Here is a 19,965-nt window from a genome sequence, read left to right as displayed (position 1 = left end):
GTTTAGTCACATTACACATCAACAGCCTGTATCAGCCAGAACAACTTCAGAACTATCAAAATTTCAAGGTTTTTACTGAGTTCTATGATGGTTCTTAAGATGACATATGCTTAGGCTTAAAATCAGGAGAGGAGGTATTTAAAATCCTTTAGTTACATAAAAGTACCAGTAATGTAAAAATACTCAATTATTAATAAAAGCCCTGCATGGAAAATCATACTTATCAATTCCAACCTTGGAAGTGAAGTAATATTTGTCACTGCTCCACGTTTATACAGCCTGAATCAAACAACACTGTACAAATGAATGGGGACAAAGTATCTAAAATGAATGGTAAATGGTAAATGGACTGTACTTAAATAGCACTTTTCTAGTCTTTTCGACCACTCAAAGCGCTTCACACTACAGATCACATTCACCCCATTCACACACACATTCATACAGCACTTCTATACAATAGTTCATTCTAGCACAGACACACACATTCACACACCGATGACAAACATCGGAGGCAACTTGGGGTTCAGTATCTCACAGCCGCCCCAAGTTTTTTACAGTCCGTCTTTGGAACATTGACCAAGCAGCCTACATCAGGAACATCCACTGTAACATAATTACATAGACCAGTGTAATGTAGTTCTTGTGAATCCTCTGTCACATCTTTTCTTCCCCTCATGATGTTTTCCATAGAGGAGAAGTGGTTAGGAAAGGAGGTTTTGATTATTTGCAACCATTATATTGTTTAACTGGGAGTATATGTTGGTTTGATGGCCTAAATACAACAGGAACAGCATCATCATCACTGAACACAAATTGAACTTCAAACTTCACAGAATAAAGACATTTTCTCTGTTTCTCACTGCAGCAGATGAATTTTTGATCAGTATGACTCAAAACCTCAAAGAAAGAAAGCACGGAGAGCAAGAAAAAGGTGTATGCAGCCACTTAATTATAACTAGAGAGGTCATGCACAGGTGGTGTGCAGACCCACAATGTATGGGTACACAGACATAAACGCAATCCTAACGAAATTTACGTCACACGAACCACTCTCAGAAAGAAAAGTCACTGTAGGTGAAAGGTGAAATTAAGACTAAAACAGGAACAAGTTGTGGTGGAGCAGATTTCCCTGAAAGAGAGAGGATTTATTTCTTTCTATATATGTCTGTGGTTCCTCCCCTAACAGAACAATCTGAAGAAACACCTCAGTGCTGCAAGGAGAAAGAGAGCAGCAGCAGAAATGTTCAGAAGTGTTTTCATCCTGTTTCCCCTGTTCAGCCCAATGGTTAGACTTAAAATTGGGCTCTTACAGCTTGAAGCTGCAGCCTCGAGCAGTGGAATGGGATTAACAACTTCCTGTTTAATGGCGAAGCATCAAAAATCGCCATGGCGACACTGCAAAGACGTCTCATGAAGACCCACAGTCACCATTATGATCTTAATGCCTGTCTGACCACATTTGAGGTGATTCAGATCATCCTACTTAAATGAAACACATCATTTCCTGTTACCTGTCAATAGGTGGTGCTATGACTACACCTGATTTAACAAAGTATGGCTGAGTTACAGCAACTCAAATGCAACTTCCTGTTTCATGGCGAGACATTGAAATGTAAGGTGCTGCCACGGCCACACCCTTCAACGTAAACAAACTCCTTTAATAACTTTTAATCACAAAGGCCTTAAGAGTATCCTGACCAGGTTTGAGGGCAAAAATGATTAAAATTTTCAAATTAAAATTAAAATGGGTGACTTCCTGTAGGGTTGAGATCACGATGTCAGAGACTTTTTGGTGCATCTTGGCATGTTACATCATACCTCCGAATTTTGTTCACCTTAGACAAACTAAGCCCAATGGCAAGGGTGTTTTGAGTATGTCTGGGGGGGCTATGGAGCCATTTTATAGTGCCAATTAATGAGACCCCTATCAGATGTCAATTTTCGCCAGGTCTGATGTGTGTGCAAAGTTTCATGAGTTTTTGAGCATGTTTAGGTGCTCAAAAATGCAATTTTAGTGTCACAGGAATAATAATAATTTCTACAATTTGTAGATGTTAACAACTACTCCTCCATGCACACAAAAGTTAGACATGGAGTTCCACAAGGGTCAGTGCTTGGACCAATCCTCTTCACTTTGTATATGCTTCCCTTGGGCAATATTATCAGGAAACACTCTCACTCACTCGTTATGCAGATGATACACAGCTGTCGATGAAGCCTAACGAAACCAATCAGCTAGCCAAACTCCAGGCTTGTCTTAGGGACATTAAAACTTGGATGACAAGCAATTTTTTACCACTGAACTCAGATAAAACTGAAGTCATTGTAATATTAATAAATAAATTTTAACATAAAACAAACTTCTAGGACTGCCTTCTTTCACCTGCGTAATATCACCATCATTAGACATTTTCTGTCTCAAAAGGATGCAGAAAAACTAGTCCATGCATTTGTTACATCCAGGCTGGACTACTGTAATTCATTATTATCAGGCTGCCACAAGAAGTCTCTAAAGACTCTGCAGCTGATCTAAAATGCTGCAGCACAATTACTGACAGGAACTAGGAAAAGAGATCATATTTCTCCTGTGCTCGTCTCTACATTGGCTCCCAGTCAAATCCAGGATAGAATTCAAAATCCTCCTCCTCACTTACAAAACCCTTAATGGTCAGGCTCCATCTTACCTTAAAGATCTCATAGTCCCCTACAATCCCACTAGGACTCTGCGCTCCCAGAATGCCGGTATACTGGTGGTTCCCAGAGTTTCCAAGAGTCAAATGGGAAGCAGAGCCTTCAGTTATCAGACTCTTCTACTGTGGAACATTCTCCCAGTTTCGGTTCAGTTCTGTACCTTTCCTTTTTGATAAACCCTAGTTAGGGTTGGCTCAGGCTTGATGTATAGGCCTGGTCTAGACCTGCTCTATATGAAAAGTGCCTTGAGATTACTTTTGTTGTGATGTGACGCTATATAAATAAAATTGAATTGAATCGATTAGGAATTACGCTAGTGCTCAGGCCCTAATGAAATAAATAAAATCAAATAATACAAAGTCAGTTACAGTTTTCTGGGGTCTGATTAAGAAAAAGATCTAATAAATTTTCATGCATTTTTTGATTAGATACCTTTTAAGGAGTCACAAAATGTAGAAAGCTCTTTCAAAAAGATTGTGAAATGTGGAGTAACATTCGGGAATTTACACTTGTGTATAAAATATTTTGTTATAAGATTGTTTAACAGAAATTCCAGTTTTGAGTCCTTCATTATTATAGGTTAAGGCTGACAAAGAAAAAATATGTTCCATGAACCGTAGATTTCAAAAAAAATAAATCAGAAACATTACAAGAAAAGAAAAGGTGTTCCTGAGTTTCAATATCATTTTTACAAAATGTGCATTCATTTAGATCAATATTAAACTTAAGGTGCATTAATTCTCTGCATGGGTAGATCTCATTCATTGTTTTGAAGTGCACTTTTTTAGCTTTGGGTGAAATAGCAAATTTCAAGTAGTTATATCTAATTCTATTGGAGATAGAAAGAAACAGTAAAATACCTTTCTGACATAAATCTTCTTGAATAAATAAAGGGTAAAGTCGAGGTACTGTCGGTTCATAAGATAAGTATCCTTTAATAGTAGCTATGAGAGCTTGTGGTATAGCATTAATTACACCATTATATTCTTTTCGGGTGCAGTTTAAGTTATACTTATTTCTAAATTCAGAAAAATCTAATATATTGCCTCTGTCATCCATTAAATGTTGAACAGACCAAATTCCCTGGTCTGACTAGTCTTTTAAATAAAATGACTTCTTTTTTATTAATATACATCTATTATTCCAAATTGGTGAGTTGTGGGCAGAGAAATTATGTTTTAAGATTCATTTCCAGTAATTGAGGACCTGTTGGTGAAATCTATATAGTTTGATTGGCAATTTCAAAGTCACATTTTAGTAAAAATTCCACATCCCAAAATTCAAAAAGATTTTTGTAGAAAGATTAAACCAAATATTATCATACTGTTTGATAAAGCTCTGCAACCATTTCAGCTTTAGGGAACCATTCATGGAATCAACATTGATTGCATTCAACCCTCCTTCCAGAAAGTTGTTTTAATTAGTAACTTTAATTATGTTATCAGGGATAGACCTTCCATTTTTGAGAGCAAAATCCTTCCAAATATAGATGAGTCCCTCTATAACCACATATTCAGAATAGTTTTACTCTTTTTTAATTATATCCTCCTATGTTAGCGCTCTCTCGAATCTCAAAATCCTTGGAAACAGTAAGTCTTAAGTATTTCATTTAATTTTTAATCGGTATGCCTTCAATGTTAGTTGAAGGGTGGTCATGGATTGCTATCAATTCATTTATTTAAATTCAATTAAAGACCTGAATCCTCTGAGAATAGAGAGACAACTTTTAGAGCTTCTGGTATTTGAACCTCATTTTATAGGAATAAAGTCTTACAACTAATGAACAAACCATAGCGTTTAGCTGCTTGAGATCCTCACAGATTTTTAATATAATAGCTAAAATTTCAGCTGCCATGATAAAGAGAAGGGGAGAGGCTGGGCATCCTTGACGGATACCCCTCCTCACTTCAAATCTACTACAAGTGCCAAATGGTAACTACACTGAGCTATTTATGTCATTATAAAACATACTAATAATCTCTGTCAATAAAGGTTGAGATCTACCGACTCCCGACGCCAAAAGAATGGATCTAATGCTAGATTCTCCCCATGGTAGTAAGATGAGCAGTTTTTTGATTAATCTTTTAAAAACATTAATGAATATAATGTGAAGCATTATAATTTAAAGAGTAAAAGACAAAGAATGATTGTACTAATGGTATTATTGAATGTAATGATTAATTGTGTTAATGGTAGCTAAGAATAAGAATGATTGAAAGAAGTGGTATATAGAATGGATGCGGTCACTATTGGTAAAGATTTGACGCCAGAAAGGATTGCAACATAACGGACAGCACCGGACCTGAGAGATTGCGACAGGGTTGCCGGAGCTGGCATTGTCAAAAATGGTTTGGTAAAGGAAGTCAGAGGGGGAGGGTTGGAGAGCTGGCCAGGACCAAATAAAAGGTGAGGTGCCAGACAACTTATTTGGACTCTTCGTAGACCATCGGTGGATCATCACCTAGGGAAGACCCCTCCTTGGCCATTATCAAGAGGGCTGGAATCAGCGAACTTTTCTTCAATTAGAACGAAGGAATCTGGGAGATTATTCGCTGCCAAGAAGACAAGGCAAGAAGAGTTTCACAAAGAATTATTAATTTCCCCACTGCAGTGAAGGAATTGTTCTCTGAAGATTTAACAAATTCGCCAGGCCCAGAAAAAGAAACTGTGAATCGGGCGAGGTCCTCCGGGACTTTGTATGGAGTCAGGAGACTCACCCTTCTCAGGACCGGCCTGAAAAGAGGAAAGGTCAGCTAAGGCCAAGCTGCCAACCCCTCCAGCTCTCTCACCAAAATATGCACCCATCTTAGTGACCAGCTTCAGCATTCATTACAGGAATCAGTGCGTTACTCATTCCAGAACTATACTAATTGGGAGATTAATTATATTATTTTTACTTTTTATATGATTATGCCATATGCTTTGCCCTTGCCAGAACTATATTCAATAAAATTCATAAACTGTATCTAAGGATAAGTCATGGACAGTTGTTCTGTTCTTCTCAGAAAGGTAAAATACTAGGTCAGAGTGTGTAATGCATCATAAGGTTCTTAAAGGTTATTTCAGCCTCTTAAATTAACAGACCCTTGGGGCTTACAGAGCCACTAAACAATTCCCTAGCACCATACCAAGTGCAAAGATCTTTAAGAGGAGAGCTGTCGTAAACAGGTGTGAATCCCAGGTATTTAACCTCCAGGGGAGGTAATGAGAGTCATTGACCCACCCAGTCATTATGCAAGTCATTAGGGTCACATGGGCCCAGGTGTGACTCATTGGTGGGTCATTGCCCCACCCTGACATCATGTGAGACGTTAGGGTCACATGCCTCAAGGTGTGAATGGAGGTTGAACCTCCTGGGCAAGGATCTCAGGACTGCACTGTAAGTGGCTGAAAGATGGTGTCCTAAGCCACCTCTGTTTAGAGATGGATGTTCCAGGTGGACATAGATGGCCTCTTTTATGAAGCCATAAAGAGGCCAAGGGTGTTGCCAGGTCTGAAATGCACCAGGATGTTATGTTTGGAGAAAATTATTTTGAATGAATTTCCTGCCACATATGGTAGGACAATGTTGTTCTGTTTTTTCTCCTGTTCACCAGTTGCTGGCTGTGGCTTTTCTCAATGTCTTTTCGTGGACTTGATGAAGGCCCAGTTAGGGTAACCACAAGTCTTAAGTGCTCTTGAGGTGTCTGTGTTGTTTTTCCTTTCCAACTGTTTTGGAGGGAATGTTCTGTGCCCGATGGTGTAGAGTCCTTATCACACCAAGTTTGTGTTCCAGGGGCTGGTGGGAGTCAAAGAGTAGGTATTGGTCTGTGCGTGTGGGTTTCAGGTAGACTTCAATGTTGAGCACTGCACAGTCCAAAAAAGGTCTTCACAAAACCTGCCTATAGTGGATCTCCTTAAGGAATCAGCTATAAAAACCAACAATCTGACACAGGTGGAACAAATTAGGGTAAAGGCATCTGCAGCCCTTTCCAGTGCCATGATACTTTCTTCCAACTCACCACCCAGGAAAGGAAGGCCATCACTTCCTTGAGTAAGGTCAAAACCATCACCATTTTACCAGCGGACAAGGGGATGCACTGTTGTTCTGAACACAGCGGACTGCCAAACCAAAGTTTCTAAACTACTCAGCGACAACAACACTTATGAGATCCTTAAACAAGATCCTGCAGCTGGCTACAAGAAGAAAGTCATAGACTGTTTTCAGAAACTGGAAAAGGATAAAACCATTGACCACAGAGCATACTATCACCTCTATCCTGGTGATAATACTCCCTGTATTTAGCCCCACTCAGACCCATTGTAAGCAGCATCAACTTGGCCACCTACAACATTGCTAAACACCTTGCACCCATTTTAGCTCCGCTGGTGGGGAACACCCCGCATCACATTAAGAACTCCATGGATTTCACTGACAAGATCTGGAGGCTCAAAATGGCTCCAGACAAAACCATGGAGTCCTTTGATGTTACCTTCTCTGTTTACCTGCATACCAACAACCAAGGCAGTGGAGATAACTCCCTCCACAGCAGGACCAACTTCACACCAGACCAGATCTGCACCCTACTTGACCTTTGCATCACCACCACCTATTTTAAATACAACAAAAGTTTTTTCAGACAGAAGCATGGATGTGCCATGGGTTCCCCAGTGTCACCTATCATGGCCAACCTCTACATGGAAGAGGTTGAAGATCAAATCTTTAATTAAATTGCAGCGCTCACAACACTTTAGTAGGTCAGCATTGAATTTCCAGTGCGTATACTTTTTGTGACTATAGAGGGTATGCACGTGACATCACAGCACACAGAAGTCACTGCGGTTACACCCACTGAGTGGCAGAAAGACAGAATGGCAGCATCAGCCAGCAAAGTTTAACAACGATATCCAAAATGGCGAAGAGCTACTGTGCAATTGATTGTACAAACAGACTTGCGAAGGAGTCAGAGCTATCTTTCTACAGGATACCAAAAGCCACAAAAAAGAGAATGAGATGGATCACTGTGATTCACAGACACAACTGGAATCCAGGCACCAAAACCTGGATTTGCGGCTCTCATTATGTGGTTATGCTGTATTTTTGGTCAAAATCATACCTTAAGTTACATACTGAATTGGCTAACATTACTTATCAGTAAAGCTCTTAACGTTAGCATCTTTCATTTAGCTATATTCATAATAACATGTTGACATGTTTTTGTCTTCATTTGTTAAATAGCATCCATGATTATGAAACTTGTGTTCTACATGATTTGTTAGCTAACTTAAGGTAACTGACCCAAAAGTCACTTTAAAAGTACTTAAGTAAAAGTAAAGATATCATGTTAAAATATTATTTGGTAAGAGATAATAACTAATTATCAGTTAAGGGTGCACTCGACATTGATACCTTTGATACAAAACCTGCCGATTCCGATGTTAACATTCATAAATCAATTCAAGACTTGGCATTTCCATTGGGTTTTATCCATGACAACTTTCAGCAACATTCATATTCCTACTCCTCCAGAGGTCAATAAGTAACAGGGTATTACAGAAAGTTGTATTATAATGGTTATTACTGAATTTAGATAGGCATCTATCAAGCCAATCATCAGGTGCCATTTTAAAATTTCCTTCTAACAAGATCAGGTTTGCGTTGTACACATTTCTGTATTCAGTGACAAAATCAGAGCTTTCTGATAACATACGCTTATTTTGGTTGATGTTATTTTAACCATATATGTTAATTAGAATAACAAATGAACCCTTAATGTTTAAAACAATTGCCAACCAATGTCTATTTTCATCTGCTTTATGTGTAATCACATTTCCAGGACATCTATTAAAACAAATGGCAACACCTACAGTATCACAGTATCTGTCTCCCCACTGACTTGACCAGAAGGTGACGTCCGAGGCATATGAATGCATATCTTTTAATGCTGTCCTTGAGACCCCTTGTATTCAAAGAAATAAAAGATAATTTGGCTTTCAAAATGTTCGTTTGCTGCTTAGCCTTGCAGCAAACAACAATTAAAACAGTTCTATACAAAAGGAAAGAAGAAGAAAAAAGTCTTCTTAAGCTGAAAACAGGTAGGGATTTCCTCTGTAAACATTCTCCGACATACCTCCTCAGTAATTTATGTATGACCCATCACTCAAGACTTTAACCTGGATGCAATGTCCATTTATGAAGCCAAATGGACCTCGAAAGTAAGTCTTCTCCCCGGCCTTCTTAGCTTGGCTAATCTGTGGCCACAGCACTGCTCTTGCTAGTTTGTTCTCTGTGGTGAGATCTTTCACAAACTTCACTCCAGCTTCTTTACAAACTCTCGAGTCATTCGTTAACTTCCGCATCTCAATGTTGTCTTCTTGTGAATTGGATAATGATGTAGCTCTGTTCTCTGTCCTTTCGGTGGTGAGCACTTTTAGATGGTGTTTCGGGTCAGACTGGTTCATTTTATCGTGAATTCTTAAACAAAACTTCAGAGATAAATTTGAGGTGGGGATAAGAAGTTAATTCACTTATTTAACTTTGACTTATTATTTAAGTAGTAGAGGCACGCCAACACGACCACTCAGTCTGCCATATTGCCCGTATCCCCTAATGTAGGTGAACTCACTGCCTTATTCACTTGAGCTCATCAGCCAATCAGCAGTTGGGGGTACATTACAAAGGGGTGCGGTGTCCATTTTGACCCTCCTTCTTGCTCTTTGGTCCATTCCTGCATTACTTGTATTAACTTAACTTGTTTTTGACAGACTTTTAACAGGAGAGCTGCTCAGTGCTTTGTCTAGCTGCTTTGCCTGACCGCTTTGGTTGCCCCGCTAATGCCTGGCTGCCTTGCTGGGGGTGTGTGGTAGGTCTGATGCTCATCACATTTGAGTGCATGCAGTAGGTGGCACATAGGGTATTTGGTATTATTATTTTTTGATTAAGTGTCATTGGGTTTATTTTCTGAATTTGTATTAATTGTGTATTGTTTTAGTAGTACTTTTTTCAAATTTTTGATGTCCATTCTGCTGATTTGGGTAAATTGATTAGATCATTTGTATTTTTATAGTAACTCTGAATTTAGATTATTTTTGGCAACTTATTTTGTTGGTTTATTGAGTCTGTAACTTGTTGCCAACCTTAAAACTTAGGCTTATTTTCTTTTGGTAATTTGTACATCATTTGATTTCTTTTGAGTGCAACTCCATTTATCCTTCTCCTTAACCTTTTCAGTTGCCATGTCTCCTGTCCATCTGTAGAACAGACCTGAGTGCCCTGTGGTCTGTACAGCTACTATTAAATATTTCTGTGGGTGAAATTCACAGGGTGGCGTTGTCTGGCTCCCTCATACCCACATTGTCCCTTGGTATCGCCACAAATGGAATTCATGTCAGCAAGTGCAAGTTTCACGCTGATGATTAATGTATGTGTGAGTGTGTGTGTGTGTGTGTGTGTGTGTGTGTGTGTGTATGCGGGTGTAAACAGGAAGTGGGAGCTGAAGGAAACTCTGTTTTTAGAAAAAGGCTCCTTTGAATCCACGTTTGTACTTGCAGCAGCAGGATGCAACACCCAGAATCCAACAGGGCACAAAGACGTCACCGGAAGAGTGAAACTGACTCTTGAGATTACAGATGCTCCGAGATGCTCCTTCTCTTCTCCATTAAAAACATTAAACACTTCCTGCTCAAGTTCATGGAGTCACTTTACAGTGTCTAACATTAAAGGGTCAGCCTGTTGTATTTTCATAATCTACTGTTCTACAGTCTGTGTTTACTGTCTGTCAGACTCAGAAACAAGTGTTTTAAATGTGATGTGCTGTAGGAGGCTCACACTGATAGCCCCGATATACCTGAGTTTTATCTGATGCCTTGTCTTTCGGTGTCTCTACAACAGAGAAGAAGTGGATACAAAGTTACCATGACTCACAGGGACACTAAGACACACTTGGGAAATACACTGGGTTGAAATGTCCTGGAATGATCCTTCAAAACAAAGAATTAAGAGTCTAAAGTGTAAGTTCAGTCTGTGTGGTTGTCTGCTCCTCTGTCCTTAATTCTCCTCCACATCTTTTCTTTCTTGTCTGAGTTTATGAGTGAACTCCTCCTTCTAACAGCTGACTCTCAGCTGATCACATGATTGCTCACATGACTGATCAGAGAAGGAGTAGAGATGTAGAAATAAAGGCTGTGTCAAATAGTCAAAAAAATCTCCTTTCCTAACCACTTCTCCTCAACCTTGGTAGAAAACATCATGAGCTGAAAGAAAGAGAACCGCTGTATTTAAAGAATTCAACTGCACTTACACTAGGCTGCCTAGACTAACCAGCTTTATTTCTAACAGATGAAGACCTGAGGCCTATACTATGAAGGGAGTTTAACTTACCTTGATTTAACTTGGGGTTGTCAAGGAAAGTCGGGTTTGACAAACCCAGACTGCCTCGATCTTTGTTAAATGGTACTACTACTGTGGTTAAGATATCGGTAAGTTGAGTTAGTGCTCGTGCATAAAATTACCATGGCAGCAGACCCCAGGTAAAACCTATCCACCTTTTGTAGTACAGGTTAACCGGGAAGTTACACCTGATGTCACCAAGTTACTCCTGAAGTTACCCTGATAAGCCAGTAACCTGCCTCTGTACAGAGACAAACTGCTGACAGGATACAACAACAACAACATCAAAACAAACAGGACTGAAATGTTGAAATAAAATAACATCAGAGGAAAATACTAGCAGAGAAAGCTGAACCATTAAACCACCACCACGGACTAACAGGTCCAGAGCCAATAATATGCGTTTTGGAAACATACAATAGGAGCTCTGTTGTGTCTACATGTACGTGGGTCTGCTGCAGTGAAACTACAACGGTGAGTCGCTTAAAACGCTGCTGCTGCAAGGAATCATGGGACATCCTTCTCTCTTTTCCTTTGGGTCACAGAGTGTCTCCTCTGCTAAAGAAGATAAGATAAGAAGCACTGAATCTCCTCTCCTTAACATTTACAGAACTGGACCAGCTCTAATCATGGGTAATATGAAAACAAACTTTAGCAGTGAAACATTCTGCTGTTGGTGGATCTGTTTGCTCCATGTTCATGGTAACTTGGCAGAATATACTGATAAAAAGTAAAAGTCAAATCTTTATCTCACATTCCAGTCAGCTATTACACCTGCAGCAGAATGATTTGATGGACAGATTCACATCTGGCAGTAAATTTAACAGCAAGTGGTTTGGAAGCTCCTGATGTCTCTGCTGTGGAAATTCACTGAGTCATGTGACAAGTCACTGATGAGGATTCTTTAGCTACAGAGCCAAAAGCAAGTGTAAAATCTCTCACTGCCAGGAGCTGTCAGCTAAGTGAATCCTGTCACATCCACATATGGAGATGCTGGTGTAACAAGCAAACGTAAGTCAGGAGAAAACTTCAGAGTCTCTGTCTTTATCTCCAGCGTCCTCTCTCTTATGTTTTCTTACTGTATCCGCAACAGTAATGACCCAGTTTTCAAATGAGAGTCATTAAAATTTAATCTCATCTTCATCTCTGAGTTTTTACAGATTTAGATTCAGGCATTAAGTTTCAACATGTGTGGAGGTTCTGATTCCAGACTGTATCATAAAACAAGATCAGACACAACTCATCAGAGTGAGTTACAGAATCAGACTGAATTTTATTTTTTATTTATGACCCTAAATCACTAATCACAATCATCAGTACATCAATCATCAGAGTTATGACCTCCTCTGTTCTCAAATGAAAAAACAGGAGATAATGGACATTCAGCTTCTTCAACAGTAACACACACAGTAACACAGAGAGTTGTTGCAGAGCAGAAAACAGACTGAAGGGACCATGCTGATGCTGCTGTTGGAAAAATGATGCAAGATGTTGCAACAGCTGGAGCAGAGTTGACGAGTGGCCCCTGACACAAACACACAGTGTTACAGAAATGTCTGAGTTTATCACACGACACCAACTCATTTAGTAATGACCTGTAGGACTGAGTGTCTGTGACAGAGTCCAGCTGTGGGGAGGAGGGCAGAGAGATCACTGGGGAAAAGGAGAGAGGAGGAGGAGGAGTAGGGTAAGAAAAATATAATAAAGGTGAAGGCAGTGAGGATTGGCGAGAGAAAAATGTAAATATTGGGTGATGAGGAGGAAGTAGAGAAAGAGGTGAAATAAAGAAGAGAGGAGGCTGCAGCTGTTTGGTTCAAAAACGTAATGCCACCTGGATTTTAGATTTTACATCAACATGTAAAAAGACTTTTATATTGAAAATATCTGCATCAGATTATTTTATTTGTTTTATCACAGTATCAATGCCTGGCAAAGAGGGGGTGTGTTAGGATTCAACAGTATGCCTCTCTCCCCTCTTGTGTCAGTGTGTTTCCCTTCCTTGTGTCTCCTGTTTGTCTTCCCCTGTCTGTGTTTGTTTTCCAGGGCGTGGTCTTCCGGTTAACCCCTCCTACCCAGGTTCCCTCCACTCAATCAAGCACTCCTGTCTTCAATCTGGCTAATTACCTCACCTGCCTGCTGCTGTATTTATACCCGGGTCCTTCACTCCAGTCTTCGTCAGATCGTCCGTTTGCCTGCATGGTATTCAAGCGCTTGACTGTAGTCTTTGAAACTCGCTCCAGTAGCTGGCTAGATTCCAGTGCCTCACCTTCACTCACCTGCCACGCCCTGGAGGTCTGTTCCTGAAGTTTTGACTCACGACTGAGTCCACCTTTTGTTGGAAGCCTGCCTGCCCGCTCCTTCGGCTGAACCCTTAGTTTTTGACTCTCAGTTGAGTCCACCTTTTGTTGGAAACCTGCCTGCCTGCTCCTTCGGCTGAATCCTTAGTTCTTTGACTCTCAGTAGAGTCCACCTTTTGTTTGTAGCCTGCCTGCCTGCTCTTTTGTCCTGAGTTCTGTTTTGTCCTAAATGAACCCTTCTTTGTCATTTCGAGTTCTGCATTTTGGCTCCTTTCCTGTCTGTGAACTACAACAGGGTCACTCTTTAAAAATCATCAGCTTACTAATGATTTACACAACTTGAGATCATTGTGGTTTGCACACAAGGTCACAAATTACATCATCTTTTGTCAGGAGGAATCAACAAATATGCAAACACGTGAGAGAAGTTTCCCCTCACCTCTTATCCTGTGTTCTCATCAGCTGTAGGTCATCACCAAAAACTCCCCGATAGGCACAGATATATAGATATCTTCAGGGTGTCTATGGTCCATTGGCAAGTTTCGTTGATTAGGTCTCGAGGATATGATGGAGTGGGAGATCAACAAGTGGATTGATGCGGCGTCAACAGTAGTTCCGATGTTGTACTGGACCATTGTGGTGAAGAGAGAGTTGAGCTGGAAAGCAAAGCTCTCGATTTACTAGTTGATCTACATTCTAACCCTCACCTATGGTCATAAGATAGACTATTCATCCCACGTGGAAAATTTACATGTTACAGCAGCAAGAAACAAGAGTGACAAAAATAGAAAAATAAAGATATAATATAGAAAAAATAAAAATTATAGGAAAGGCACAGAAGGGTAGAAAAGGGTAAAAAAGTTAAAGTGCAGCAATCAGCATTTAAAAAGTCTCTGTAATAAACAGAAAATGTGCAGTTGTGAAATGTGCAGTCGTAATATAGGAAAAATAGTGATCATTGGTGATAATCATTGAGGTAGATGAAATTATGTGCATATAAGTGACCAGAAAGTGGAGTCCAGAGTTTCAGGTTATTGTTGGGTCAGTCTGGTGTTGTACAGTCTGATGGCTGTTGGAATGAATGACCTGCGGAAGCGCTCCTTCTTGCACCGCGGAAGCAGTATTCCATTACTGAACGAGCTACTCAGGTCTCCCAAAGTCTCATGCAGGGGGTGGGAGGGGTTGTTCATGATGGATGTCAGCTTGGTCAACATCCTCCTCTCACCCACCTCCTTAATGAAGTCCACAGAGCAGTCCAGGACAGAACTGGCACATCTGACCAGCTTATTCAGTCTCTTCCTGTCTCTCTCTAAGCATCCACTGCTCCAGCAGACCACTGCATAAAGGATGGCAGAGGCCACCACAGAGTCATAAAAGGTCTTTAGCAGTGACCTGCACACTCCAAATGATCTCAGTCTTCTCAGCAGATGGAGACGACTCTGGCCCTTCTTGTACAGGGCGTTGGTGTTGTGAGACCAGTCCAGTTTATTGTGTGTTACGTTAATGTAAACACCCAGGTATTTGTACTCCTCCACGATCTCAATGTCCAAACCCTGGATGTTCATCGGTGAGGTGAGAAATGATTTCCTGCCGAAGTCGATCACCACCTCCTTCATCTTGCTGGGGTTTATGTGCAGATTGTTCTTACCACACCAGTCGACAAAGTTGGTGATGACCTCCCTGTACTCCAGATCATTCCCCTGAGAGACACACCCAACAATGGCTGTGTCATCGGAGAACTTCTGGAGTTGGCAACTGTCAGTGTTGTGTCTGATGTGTACAGGGTGAAGAGAAAGGGGGAATGTACTGTACCCTGTGGGGCCCCCGTGCTGCAGACCACCACATCAGACACACAGTCACGAAGCCTCACATACTGCGGTCTGTTGGTGAGGTAGTTGGTGGTCCAAGCAGCCAGGTTACAGTCCACTCCAGCTCTTTCCAGCTTTCCCCCTGAGCAGAGATGGTTGGAAGGTGTTAAAAGCACTGGAGAAGTCAAAGAAGGTGACCCTCACAGTGCTCACAGTGTTCTCCAGGTGTGAAAGGCATCTGTGCAGCAGGTAGATGACAGCGTCTTCCACACCAATGCCAGGTCTGTAGGCAAACTGTAGGGGATCCATCGCATCACTCACTAGGTGTCGAAGGTGGCTCAGAATGATCCTCTCCATTGTCTTCATCAGGTGAGAGGATAGGACCACTGACCTGAAGTGTTTGAGCTCACTGGGATGCGCAGTCTTTGGAACTGGGACCACGCAGGATGTTTTCCACAGAAGCGGAACTCTCTCCAGAAGGAGGTTAGTTAAAAATGTGCAGAAAAATCTCACAGAGCTGATCTGAACAGTCCTTGAGCAGTCTGGCACTGATGCCATCTCACCTTGATCATCCTCAACTCCCTCCTCACTTGGTCAGATGTGATGGAGAGGCAGGGAGGGGGAGTGACCCCTGCTGAGAGTGGTGAAAGGATCATCCTGGTGGAGTGTGAAGGGGGGGTGGAGTAGGGTGTTGAAGATGACAAAGGAGGGGGGTATGAATTAGAGGTGCCATAAGGTCTGGGATCGTGTGGGTGGGGGAGGGGACAGCAACAGGGACACAGTCAAATCTGTTAAAAAAACAGGTTCAGTTCGTTTGCCCATTCTCTGTTGCCACATTCTGGGCCTCGTACTTTTGTGTTGCTCAGTGCTACCAGCTGATCCTGGGTGTAAACAATGGAGCCATGGCTGAAAGGGTCTGGATGCAGTTTCAAAGAGTCCAAGCAGTAAAAACACACATATTCCTAACCTCAGTTGTACATCCATAGGAGTAAACTTCCGACCGAGGTTGGTGACAGAAAAGACACAACAAAGTACAAAAACACATAAGATCAACAAGAAACACTCAGAGCTACTGTAACTAGCAGCCGGCGTGACCGGCACCATCTTGCTGTGTCAAGCTTTGAGCTTTGGGTAGTGGGACCAAAAGAATAAGATCATTCACATCAAAAGGAGCTAGTTGAATTGGTTTGGTGGTTTGTAGACCTAGAACACAGTGGAGGGATTACATATCCCATCTAGCCTGGGAACACCTCGGGATCCCCCAGGAGAAACTAGGAAGCGTTGCTTTGAAGAGGGACTGGGAAACCCTGCTCAGCCTGCTACTAAAGGTGTCCTGAACCAGCCATGATGGAGCTACAGCTCCTGTAGATTTCACAGGAGAGTATTTTATATTTTCATGTTATTCATTCATCACACCCCCAGGTGTGTAAAGACCCTTAGTTTCTAATTCAAATGGTCTGTATCAAGCTGGATGTAAATAAAGAGTTGCAGATATGATGTATTTCTGTAGGTTGACCCTGAAGTTAGCATCACCCTGGTTTCCTCCACAAAAAGTCAGTGGGATTTTTTCATTGGTTTTGGATTATTGCAGAAAATAAACTGTGACCAACTAAAGTTTCTGATCCTTACAGGTTCATCAGATAATCTTTACAGATGAACACAACTGGTCTGAAGTTTGAAGCCTAAATACAATGTCCAGAAGTAAAAAAGCTAATATTAGGCTATAAACCAACTACACCACGGTCACAGCGTCAACATCTCCACCACTAAGCTTACAACTTGAGCCTGGAACAGTGTAAAAGACATGGTGCACAGGTTCGTTCAGGAGAAATTACTCACTCGTTACCAGACTAAAACTCTGTGAAAATAAAACTGTTGTGAATTTTGTGTGGAAGTCACCTCCTCTGTTTACAGTCCAACTTTATTTCTTCACCTCACAAGCTACTATAGCTCAGACAGACAGAAGGACATCTGTCTGTGTTGGTTCATTGGTGCAGTAGGTGGTGTCAATAAAGACTTACAGATTCAGAGAAACAAAAAGTTAAAGAGGGAGAGACAGAGTGGTTTATGGGGGCAGAGTGGGAACTGAAGACTGGGAGGATGTCCTGTTTGGGTCATGTGCTTCTTACTGTGGGAAAGTGTGTGTGTGTTTTAGTTACTTGTGAGAACTGACTTATGAGGACCTATTGTTCTAGTGAGGACAGTTTTGTAATTTATTGAAGCTGTGTGTTACGTTAATGTAAGTCAATACAATGTTCCCGTAAATATTGAGAAGACCACCATGTTTGTGTGTGAGAGAGAGAGAAAGAAAGTCCTCCTCCCACTGTTGGGCCTCTACACTAAAGGATTTTACCATTAATTCTGAACTAAACAAAACACTTGACCCATGTAGTAATCAGTCATCATCCACAACTGTGTGTGTGTGTGTGTGTGTGTGTGTGTTGAGATCCACAAAGCAGGAAATACTTGGAGAGAATCAGGAAAACAGTAGCAGCAACTAAACACGCAGGCTTTCTCAGAGCAGCAGTTGTTTTAAGGATTCCACCATCCTCAGAGGTTTGCTTGTTTTATCCACATAGACAAGATTTCTCAGTTTGAATTCATACATTCATCACATCAGCTTTTTTCCCTCATTAACAATAACCAGGTTTCCATCCAGTTTTAGCTCAGATTTTAACTGAAACTGGTCCAGAGTAAAACATGAGTGAGGTCTAGAATAGAATAGTGACAGAAGAACATAGCATAACATGGATTGTATGGGGGGAAAAAAAGTAAAGTGATACCAATAACACAGTAGTAATAATGATACTAGTGTTAATTAAAATATTAACTGCAAAAGTAGCAATATGACTAGAAGCAGTACTAGCAGATTCTAATTATAACAGCAGGTGTTGTGCAAGGTTGTAGGAGCAGCAGGAGGCTTGTCATCACAGATCAGACTCTACAGCTCCAGAGGCAGAAATACCTGCAGAAAGTGACAGGAGAGAGAGACGGAAGAGCAGAAAACTATGAGAAAGGGGACATATTGAGTTAGTAACATGTAATATGGGATATGAATCCATACTGATGGAGAGAGAGAGGGAAAGAGAGAGATAGAGAGAGAGAGAGAAAGAAGCTCAGTGTGTCACTGGGAAATCTCCCAGCAGTCTAGGCCTATTGCAGCATAACTAAGGGATGGTTCAAGCTTGAGCCAACCCTAACTATAAGCTTTATCAAAGAGGAAAGTTTTAAGCCTACTCTTAAAGGTACAGAGGGTGTCTGCCTCCCAGACCGAAACTGGGAGAAGGTTCCACAGTAGAGGAGCCTGATAGCTGAAGGCTCTGCCTCCCATTCTACTCTTGAAAACTCTGGGAACCACCAGTAAACCAGCAACCAGTGGGATTGTAGGGAACTATGAGATCTTTGAGGTATGATGTTGCATGACCATTAAGGGCTTTGCAGGTGAGGAGGAGGATTTAAAATTCTATTTTGGATTTGACTGGGAGCCAATGTAGAGAAGCTAACACAGGAGAAATATGGTCTCTTTTTCTAGTTCCTGTCAGTAATCGTGCTGCAGTATTTTGGATCAACTGCAGAGTCTTTAGAGACTTGTTGTGGCAGCCTGATAATAATGAATTACAGTAGTCCAGCCTGGAAGTAACAAATGCAGAGACTAGTTTTTCTGCATCCTTTTGAGACAGGAAATTATATAAATAATTTTGGTGATATTACACAGGTGAAAGAAGGCAGTCCTAGAAGTTTGTTTTATGTGTGAGCTAAAGGACATAAAGGACAGTGGAGCTGGAGGCCAGGGCAATGCCATCTAATGTAACTACGTCATTAGAAGATGTATTTCTGAGGTGTTTGGGACCAAGTACAATAACTCTGGTTTTGTCTGAGTTCAATAGTAAAAAGTTGCTTGTCACCCAAGTTTTAATGTCCCTAAGGCATGCCTGAAGTTTAACTAACTGACTGGTTTCATTAGGCTTTGTTGACAGATAAAGCTGTGTATTGTCTGCATAACAATGGAAATTTATGGAGTGATTCCTGATAATATTGGCCAAGGGAAGCATATACAAAGTGAAGAGAACTGGTCCAAGCACTGACCCTTGTGGAACTCCATGTCTAACTTTAATGTACATGTCGTTAACATGCATGAACTGAAGCCTAGCAGAAAGATAGGACTTAAACCAGTTTAGTGCAGTACCTTTAATGCCAATAAAATGCTCCAGTCTCTGTAAAAGGATGTGATGGTAAGTCATGTCAAAAGCAGCACTGAGATCTAACAAGACCAGTACAGAAACAAGTCCATTGTCTGATGCAATTAGGAGGTTGTTTGTAACTTTTACAAGTGCCTTCTCTGTGCTATGATACAATCTGAATCCTGACTGAAAATCCTCAAACTATTATCCTGCAGAAAGTCAAATAACTGTTTTGCAACTGCTTTCTCCAGGATCTTAGAAAGAAAGGGGGGGTTATATATACAGGTCTATAGTTGGCTAATATGTCTGGATAAAGAGTGGGCTTTTTTAGAAGAGGTTTGATTACAGCTACTTTATACGACTGCGGCACATAGCCTGCCCTAACAAGGACAGATTTAATATATCTAACACAGAACTGCAAATTAAGAGCAGAGCTTCCTTAAGCCTAGTTGGGATGGGGTCTAAGAGACAGGTTGAAGGTTTAGATGCTGAAATAGTTGTAGTGAGCTGGTGGAGGTCGATAGGAGAAAAACTGTCTAAGTTAGGTTTCGCAGCTGATTCTATGGATCCTGTGTTTTGACATAAATCAGTGCTGGTTGAAGGCAGAATATGGTGAATTT

This window comes from Lates calcarifer, linkage group LG24 (assembly GCF_001640805.2).
Source record: "Lates calcarifer isolate ASB-BC8 linkage group LG24, TLL_Latcal_v3, whole genome shotgun sequence".
NCBI classification, from domain to species: Eukaryota; Metazoa; Chordata; class Actinopteri; family Centropomidae; genus Lates; species Lates calcarifer.
Note: the sequence above shows the minus strand (reverse complement) of the source record.